Source organism: Melospiza georgiana, chromosome 19 (assembly GCF_028018845.1).
Source record: "Melospiza georgiana isolate bMelGeo1 chromosome 19, bMelGeo1.pri, whole genome shotgun sequence".
NCBI classification, from domain to species: domain Eukaryota; kingdom Metazoa; phylum Chordata; class Aves; order Passeriformes; family Passerellidae; genus Melospiza; species Melospiza georgiana.
The window spans coordinates 11,100,460-11,110,624 of record NC_080448.1 but is presented as its reverse complement, the minus strand read 5'-3'; the positions used below and the strand labels follow the sequence as shown (position 1 = coordinate 11,110,624).

The 10,165-nt window shown below is 39.6% G+C and overlaps 1 long non-coding RNA gene across 1 annotated transcript; it reads right to left on the bottom strand.

Moving 5' to 3' along the window:
- Positions 1 to 424: 424 nt before the first annotated feature.
- LOC131091640 (uncharacterized) lies at positions 425 to 8,925 on the bottom strand. Its single transcript, XR_009115412.1, has 4 exons — positions 8,774 to 8,925; positions 5,533 to 5,621; positions 2,330 to 2,467; positions 425 to 620 (listed from the first exon to the last, which is right to left on the bottom strand). It is a non-coding gene; the product is annotated as an uncharacterized LOC131091640 (long non-coding RNA).
- Between the last annotated feature and the right edge of the window lie 1,240 nt (positions 8,926 to 10,165).

Genomic DNA, 10,165 nt, shown 5'->3' with positions numbered 1-10,165 from the left:
TATAGATATATTTATCCTGAAGTGATATTTAGCTTTGATTTCTAATACAGCAGGAGAAAATAACTGACACACACAGAACCAGCCACTCAAGGGGGGAAAAATACCCAAACACTGTCTATAGAATCCACCTACAGATATGTCCTTGGAGAAAAACTGATGAGAAAATTATCAGGCAGATTTTTCCTTGCTGTTTCCTTCCTGGAAGTTTTTGCCTCTCCTAACAGCACAGCCATGGCAAGTGATATGTATCAGAATTCATCCATGCAGTTTATTTTGCACATCAAATTGATTATCCATGACTTCTTAGGCAAACACAGGAATGCAAAAAACATGTCAGCTGTTATAGACAGAATATATGGGCATTGCTCTCCTTACTTCACATTTAGAAAGAGCAGCAGATAATGAGCTCAACCATTACCTTGAGAATAAATTTCATTTCCAAGTTCAGGAGTATCTCTGGATTCTCATCTGTTTTGTGAACCAGAACTTACAGGTAGCTCATAACATTTGTCTTCTGAGCTGTGTTTGTCTCCAGAGTAATTGTCATAAGTGGGCAAAGGCTTTGATGTCCTCATCTTCATGCCTTCAACCATGATGACCTTACAGACTCAAAGCAATCACTGCAAATACAGAAGACAAGGAAAAAATTTAAGAAATAAAAGCCCTGTCTTTTTCCTTCCTTAAATTCCCAGAATTCATCTTCAGATTCATGCCTGTAGCAAAAAAAAAAAAAAAAAAAAAAAAAAAAAAAAAAAAAAAAAAAAAAAAAAAAAATCAGACTAAAATATTACCCTTCTGTATGTTTCATCTGAAGTAATTGCTTGGCAACAAACATCTCTTGCTCTGCAGTGAATTTATTCACATCAGGAAAAACACAGCAGAAAGGTGTCTGGTTTGAAAGTTTCCAAATCAGACACCAGGCACAAAAACCCAGAGTGACAGAACAGGCAAGACATAACCTGGGACCATTCTGGGGACACACAGAGCATCTTTTCATCAACAGCCACAGGAAATATAAGACAACCAAAAGTTTTGAGATCAGCAGGTTTTGACAAACCAGTAATTAATCCTGAGCTGTAATAATAATAATGTGTGTTTGAGCAATATGGCATAAATATAATTATTCTTTGCAGATGTTTGCTCTTCATTACAATGGAAACTGTTCCATTCTGCACTGTGGTAATACAGTGGGATCAGACCCCATTTTTATGAAGACACCAAGCACAAGATGTTCAGTCTCAGAAGGTGAATTCCAAGACACTGGGCTGATAAAGGCATTTGAGATTCTGTAAAACATATATCATACAATAATTACATTTCATTATGTGGTTTACAAAAATCTATTCACTGAACTACAGAAGCTTGTCAGGCATTCTTTATTCCCAAAGAATAACATTCATCCATGAAAACAGTCTGATTTAAATAACTGAGTGCTGGCAGATGAAAATTATTGGATAAAGCAAATAGTGTCTTATTGAAAATCAAAGCTACAAGTTTGAGTCACTCTTACTACTGAGATACTTACACCTGACCAGGCTTTAGGTACTGGAAATGCCATCTGTTTTCAGACACATTGGCCTGGCTGTTGGCAGAATCCTTGCAGGATTCTGCAGTGAAATCAAACAAGTCAAAGTCTGGAAGGCTTGAAAACTTGGCCCCTGAATGAGTGTAAAATGCAGGTAAAACACGAAGTTGCATTCACAAGACAGGAGTGGAGATGGAGCTGCAGCTGGAAGTTCAATCAAACCCCTTTGTGTGAAGTGAGGGACCACTACTCAGTTTTGTATTTGGCATCAGACATCAGGACCTGTGGAGCAGAAAACCAGGGAGAAGGCAAAACTTGTGCTGGGAAGATCTGAAAGATTCAGGGAGGAAATTGGTGGGAAGTGCCCTTGCTCTCCTGCAGACCCTGCACAGCAACTGCAGGGAACAAACGAAAGGCAGGAGAACACAGCACATGGATCCTAAAGCCACGAGGGAGCACAGGGGAGAATCAACCCCCCTCCTGTCAGGTAGAGCAGAGCCTGTGTCAACAGGAATCACACACTCCCACTGTTGCTCAACAGATGTACTTGAACAAGAGATAAGGCACTTCAAAACTGCAGGGAAGTTATGTGCAAAAGGTGTTGCCTCCCGTGCCTCTCTCCGTGCAGGGAGGGAACATCAGGCAGGATTCAGACACTCAATTCTGCAGTAAGGGAGGAAAAATGAGCACAAGAATTCTTGTCAATACAAATTATCCAGAGCAGAAGGTGGGGGACAACCTTATAAAGCAAAAGCACAGAGTCAATAATACATTTATAAATCAGAATACAGCAAGTACACTTACCACTGGAGAAAGCTGAGAGTAAATCTCTCCTGAAGAAGGCTTTAAGCCCATTTTCCCATTTCAAACCTGTATCACCAGTGAAGTGCCATAAATGAATATTCTCCTGCAGATAAAGTGGTTGTCTTCACCTTTTGGCAGCTGCAGTAAAAACAAAACAAATCCTGCAAGGAGGTTTTACTCCTGAGAGTAATCTCCTCAAAGAGTGAGGAGAAAGCAAGAGCTAAAATCACTTGCACAATCATGTTTCATAACTGTTCCTAGGCTGGTGCTATTGCTCTTTCCTGAGTACAAAAAATGCACAAACTTTTCTCCCTCTTCTACTAAGAGGGAAAAAAAAAATCTGCTTATCTTTGGATACACAGAGACTTTGGAGGAGCTCCAAACAATGGAGCACTGTGTGCCCCACTCATCACACAGACACTGAAGAAAGAGTGTGGCAAAGAATGCACAAAGTATGTAATTACTGTTTCACAAGATAATTCCATTATTAATACATCCCCAAAGATAGCATGCACAGCGCTGCAGTTTAATTAGATGGTAACTGGAGGGGGTTTGAATTTATGAGGTAATAAATATATTTTGGACTAATAAACTCCAAGGCTGAAGTGTTTATTAATCTAGAATATAAAGATTACATAGTTGATAGGAGACAACCTCAGGTTGTGCTGAGATGCCTGTTGTTTATACACTTCAAAATTAATATTTTCCTCTTTTGGGAGCAAGATTAGAAAGCCAATATTGCTGTGGATGGTGCTGAAAAATACCAGAAACTGCCCAACAGTTCTGTGTTCTCACAGGTAAAGGCTATTTAAGTCTCAGCAGATGGTGTGGTTTTTAAGGTTTCACCTTTTAATCAATTTATCACCTCCTAAACTATTCAGTACTGCAAATAAACTCCCTTCTGACACTGTCAGTGCCTCATTCTGATGGTAAAAACCACAGATTCCCCTGCAGGATAACCAGAGCCTTTACAAGGCTGTCAGACCTCACCTCTGTTCCCCCCAGACTCTCAATTCCATCTTCATTTTCCTGCTCTTGCATTCACCTGCAAGACCGCATGAACAATTTTGGGAAATGAACATGGTTATAGAAACTTTTTGCCTGGTGCAGCACATGAAGGATTTGGGAACCAACTGTTGTGAGGATTTATATCCCAACCAGCTGTGCCAGGAAGTCAGAGGAATCAAATGGTCTCATCTATTAACTTGTCCTCAGGTAGTTACAACCAGAGCTTTATAAATCACCCCACAGCTCAGTCCATTTAAACCACATTTCTCTGCTCTTTTGGAAGTGCCAATGCCTCACTCAGGCAAGACAGAAGACCAGGAAAAAATGGGCATGATTGAAGTCAAAGACCAGTTTTGCTTAAGCCAAAGCTAAATTTAGGGCTGAGGGAACTGCAGAGAAAGAAAAAAGGAAGAAACATGAGGAGGAGAAACCTGTGGGATCTTGCAGGTGAATCAAGACTGAACAGTGCAAAGGAGCTGCTCCCATTCCTGGCTGAGTGATGGATGCTGGACAAATCCAGGGCAATGAACCCTGGCTGTGCCAAAGAGGAGAGAGGTGAGACACACCACAGCTTGGATTTACTGGGGAGGAAAACCCTGCTTCTCTGAGCCAGCCTATGGTGCCAGCAGGAAGAAAGTATCATTACCAAGGGCTGTAGAGATTTAAAGATATTAAAGAAACTGTTTATTAAGGAGCTTGGGTGATCCAAATAGAATTGGCTGTGAGTTCAGACAGATTCCAGGGTGTTCCACAGGTTCAGGGCAAAGGCCTCAACACTAATTCTTGAGAAGATCCTACAAATAAATCATGGAAGATGACAAAGAACCATTTCCAAAGCTCCTGCTCCTTCATTCCCAGGCTCACATCCTCTCACCAACTGCACCAAGTCACAGAACCAAGCTTCCAATATTAAATCTCCAGGCAGTGTGTTATTCATACAGCTTATGGAGATGTCTTTACCCTCTGGAAAAACAAAGTTTAAGAAAAATGGCTCCATCTTTGGGGAGCAGTTTAAGTCTCAGGATAACTACATTAGGAAATCTAACTCTATTACTTTCTATCTTACATTTTATTACAAGATTGGTAATAGGAAATTACCAAATAAAATTGGTATTTTACTTGGTAATTTTTTTCCATGGGCCTCGTCTAATATGAAAGATGGTGATCATCAAATTTATTCAAGTTTTCCTGTCAACAACATCATTAACCAAATCCCTCAATTTCAAAGTAAATAAAAGCATCTGGGCTTCTTGCACAGCAAGACTGACTTGCATATTTAAGCCTCATATATAGATGAATCTGCACTGGACCAAATTTGCATATTAATGAAGGACTAATTGCTCTTTGCAGTCAATTTTATGCAGATGAATTTACTCCTCTCAGTACAATTTTCATAATGTTCGGAAAGAACCAAAAAATGTAAAACTTTGTAAAAAAGTACACAAATGTTAGACAATCAAGGAAGAAATATCCTAATGGCTTCCAACAGCTTTACATTAAATTGTATATAATTCATCTTTTATACTGTTGCTTTATTTTAACAGCCTCCCACAAAGAACAGAACAATCCATGGAATAACTTCAGCCTATTCCCCCTCCTCGATCTCACATTTTAACAGCTTGTAATAACCCATTCTATGATCCAGTTTCCAGCTGGAAGGATGGAGCCTGAATTTTTAGGAGAAGTGAAATTTGCTAAACAGGAATTTATTTGCTCCCAGACATCCTCATGCCACAGGACAGTTAGGACAGAGTTTGTCCCACACATTTTGAAGGTGGTTTCCTATCCAGTTTTGCACTATTAAGGAAAAAATGTCCAAATCTTTGTTGAACCTCCCCTGAGGTGAAGTATAAAATATCAAAAGAAGGAGAGGAAAATTCATGGGAAAGAAAAACATCAAAAAATGCTAAGGAGAAAATTATAATAAAGGGAAAAAGATATGGAAGTAGAAGAGGAAGGGAAGTGGAAATGGAAGGAGACAAAAATGATGCTTCAGTGTGTTTATCCAGGTCTGGCTGAAAAGAAAACAAGGATTTAGGGGAAAGTCCAAGGCAAAGCAAACCAATAAAAGAAAAGATGCAGCCACAAGTGTAGCCACAAAAAAGAAAAAGAACAGGAAAGATAATGAAATAAGAAATAAGTGAGAATCAGAGAGCACAGGATACATAAAGAAACAAATAAAAGGAAATACAAACCCCACAGTTTTTCCTCATTCTGCTAGAACAGAAGGGCAGAGTTAGTGGGAATGCTTCAGGAATGTGAATTTGCATGTATAGCCTTCCTCCTGCCAAAGAAAAAAGCCTTATTTTAACTGTGAAGACTGATAACCATAATATTTATATGTATCACAGAATCACTTACAGAAGACCATTTTAATCAGAAAAGGAATTGCATAAAGGAAAGTTACAGCTTTAAATGACTTGGAGGCCTTTGTAGAAGGAACGTGGGAACACAGCTCACCTTCCCCACATCTGCCTTATCTCTGATTGCACTTCTTGTCCTTCTCTACAGCTTTTGCTCTTTTAACATCTCCTTTTTGAGGCAGAGAGAATTCACACAGATATATGATGGGTTTATAGTGGTACCAAGAAATCTTTTGTGGTTTTACTCTGTTTCTTCTCTAATTTCCTACTATCCCTCTTCCTGGGCCTTACAGATCTCCTATGATCCCACTATTTGGCTCCAGAGAAGCAACAGTTCATTAAAAATTGTCATGTTCAAAATAAAATAATCCTCAGAATGAACATCTTTTGGCTGAGCTGTCGAATTCTTCCAAAGAAGAACCAGAAAATCAGCCAGGAGGTCACTTTGGCATCTCTCCTTCTGCTCTTTCCCACCTTGATGGCTGAAGAATTTTTCTGGGATAAAATCACTCCTCCATGACCAATAAAAGCAAAAGTTTTATGGAGGTAAGATCCCATGGCATGGAGAAAAAGGGAAAAAAAGGCTTTAGGGAGGAGGAGTTGGCAGAAAATCTCAAACCAAGGGGAAGGACAGGGAAAATGCCAAGAGGCTTTCACTAGCACTCAAAAAAGAACAGGCCACAGAACAAAGACAAATAGAGTTACAAAATAATAACAGGAATAATTGGAAAAGAATGACAAATACTCCACCAGGAAAACATTGGAATGCTGCTGCTGAAGAATTCTCAGTGAGGAAGCAGGACACAGTTCAGCTGGGCAGCCTGGAGGTTTGGCTCTTAAAAGTTATTTGACAACAAATTACAGCTCTTTGTGAATACTTGGAATTCTGGATTATTAATCCACACTCTTTCCCTGTTTTGCTCATAGAGGAGAAGGAAGGGAAATGTTTCTCCTTTATAATTTCTGTACATTTATAATTTCTGAAACCTGCTCTGGGCACTGCCCCTCTTTCCCCAAAGATGTCTGGTTCAAGGCAAGTAATGATGTGTGAATGTAAACAAAGATAATTATTCCAACAAGAACAAGATGTTCCACCCAAAATGATTTGCTTTCCAGTGGCTGAGATTCCTACTTCTAATCATCAAAAAAGGTTAACCTGACCAGATTTAATTAACCACTTAATACAAAAATAAAGATGCATAAATAAGGGGGGAGGGAGCTCATGGAGGCAACAGTGAATCCAAATAAATCCCTCAGCAAGCACAAACTCTGGGCTGTTATCACCTGATTACACTGATGTAAGAATTCCCAAGTTTTTAGATCAACTAGGCACAGTTTTGCACTTGTCTATGTAGAACTTGATTAATAGATTGTTGTAATTATTATTAAACAAAGAGAAAAAAAAAAAAGCAAGAAACCACATCCCTAAAATTCAATGATAAAGTGAACCCAGTGTTACTTCTTAATACTGTGCTTCAAATTCATAGATGAAGCCAAGTGGTTTGTACAGATTAATTTCCTCATATGTATATGTGTGTGTGTGTATATATATGCAGATATCAGACACATTCTTATGACAAAGTCACTATTTTCAGTGAAAAAAACAGTTATATTCTGGAATATTCCCTAGTAATGGAACAAAAACCTCCTATTACAACAATAAAGTAATTTGCAAGTATTAAATGCCATAAATTTGGAATACTGCAAAATATTTTACATTTCAAAGAATGTTAGGAAATATTATTGGCCCTGGATCTCTGGACAATGTGTGCAGCACTTGCTGGTTGTGCTCAGAGTTCCCAAATATTGAGTATTAAAGAGGAGAACTGGGCATCAGCCCTTCCATTTTCTCTCAGTAAAGTTTAAACATCCCTTAAAATAAACAATTCAGTGCAAACCAACAGATCTGCTATTGATTCATTCTCTTCATAAAAAGTAACAACATCGTGGTAAATTCAATCTAGTCAACAAGAAGTTTATGAGCCTAAATCTATCAAAAGGGCAATGAAAGCTAATATATAGTGATTAAATAACAATCTGTGAGGAAAAGACACCCAACTTCCAATTCCAGGGCACTGGAATCATCTCCTGATGAAAAATAGGGTTTGAATTGTTCAGAGGACACTGCAGCCATTTGCCCTTTTTAACAGCCTGGGAGTTCACAAGGCAAGATTAACTTATCATTGAACTGAAGTGGATCTCAAATAAAGTTTTTTTGATTAAAATTTCCATTTCTGTGCCTCCTGGCAGTGCCAATATTGCTGGAGCAGGACATCAGCTGCAACACCAACTCTGGAATACACTGCCATAAACTGTAAATCAGCTTTGTCCTACTTGAATATTGATTTAACAATAAAAAAAAAAGAACTTGGATGTTTAATATTTAAGTAGTACAATTATCCCTTTAGAACTGATCCAGGAGGACCCTTCATGGGTACAGAGTGTGAAAACAAGGAAGGGAATGTGGGTTTGCTCCATGAGGAGGGTTTGATTTGTAGGGCCCAGCTGAAAGGTGAATTTGTGTGTGCTGAGGGGACTCTGGAGCAGGGGAAATCTGTCCCACAGTGCCAGGGGCAAAACTGAACAGCAAAGCTCAGAGCAGGGAGCTGGGAACAACATCCCTGGCCAGGCTGGTGCCTTGGTGTGGAAGCCCAGACACAAGGGTGGCTTTCTCTTTGTGGAAGCCAAGGTTAGAGCAAGTAAAGTCTCCCTTCCCATTCTCCTCTCCTTCCCATCTTTTGTCACTTCAGGCTGAGTGAACACAGAAAAATGTCAAGTTTTGGGAGGAACACTTTAAACATGAGCTAAATGTTGTCCCTGAGCAGAGAAGCAGGAATGTTCAGATGGCAATTTTTTGTGTTTTGGGGGAAGGTCAGAGAGGAAGTCCTGCAGGGTGAATCAATCACTGCAGGGTGATTCTGGGTGCCAGTGCCCATTTCTGCCCACCCTGAGGACTCTGCTGTGCCACCAGGGCATGGCCAGCCTGCCCAGCCAGAGGAGCTGTGGGTGCCATGGGTGCCATGGCTGCAGCACACATGTGAGGAACACAAGCACAGAGTTATTCACTACTCACACAGATGGGTAAGGCCACTCTGAGATCTCTGCAGACTTGTGAAATCAGGATGACGTGTCTGGAATTCTTCCTCTGCTCTCCACTGCTGAAGTAACTCAGGCAAATGCAAGTTGGCAGCTCCTTTAAAGACTCCAATTTACCCATTTTACATAATAACTTTCAGCTGCATTAAACACAAACACACAAAAAAACCCAGGTAGCACCAACAGTGAAATCTAAATTTGGATTACTCACAGAGAAAACACACGAATGCTGAATGATTTTGCAATTAAATCAGAAGCAAAATGAAGTCATTTTTACACTAAGCTGGATTGTCCATGGGACACATCAGCCTGCACCCAGAGGGAAGTGTAGGAGCAAAGTTCTGCACTTCCTGAGGCAGCTGAGGAATGGCAAATACATCCTCACACCTCTAGACCTGCTGGTTCCTCCCAAATCCAGAACAATCCAGTCTCCTGGGGCATTATAAAGCCCTTATCAGAACAGCCCTGCCAAAAGCCAAGTGCACATTTCTGTATTAAAGATTCTTTATTCCATAGCTCCTGCTGAGGGCATGGCTGTCCCACTCCTTGGGTATTCATTTATTTGTTGCTGGGCACAAGAAAACCTGAAATCATAACTCTCAGATTGGATTCATTTGGTATTTCAATTTCCAATCTAAATTTTAATTAACTCTTTTACTTCAGCATTGCATTTCATCATGATGAACTACTTGGAGCAATACACAATACAGAAGCTCTATGGAGTAACTGAATGTAAAAATATTTACTTAGAAATTTCCATTTCTTTTTCTCCAAACTGTTAAAACAGAATGTACAGACCCAGTAACAGAAATATGAGGTGACAGAAGAGAATGGGCCAGATCCTGGTGAATCCACTCCATTTTACAGGCACATAAAACTGAACTGGCCTCAGCTTGATATAACTGATACATCTCAAAAATGAATGATAGACATGAAATGGCAAAAAGGCTGGTGAGCCAAATTCATCTTACTGGTTTGGGGTTTATTTTCTATTATTCCCTTTCTATATTTTCAAAATATTCCTTAATGCTCTTTCCTTTCAGAAGGAAATGTAAGTCTATCAAAATAATATTTACAAGCTCAGCTGCAGCATCCTCCATGGTAATTCAGCCTGGCTGTTTGTTGCTCTTTGTGAGGAATAGTTCTGCTTGAGCTCTCCAAGAGAAGAAAACAACTCTGTTTTCCTGATATACTTCAGATTCAAATTATTGAAGTGCAGGATGGAGAAATGAATTAGATAAAGGCAAATGTGGAATTCATACCTGGCTGCTGTGATGAGCTCGCTGGTAACTGATAAAGCTGTGAGTGTTAAAAGAACTTTAATGAGAAATGATATTGACCTAAGTGCCTGTGTTATCAGCACTACTGC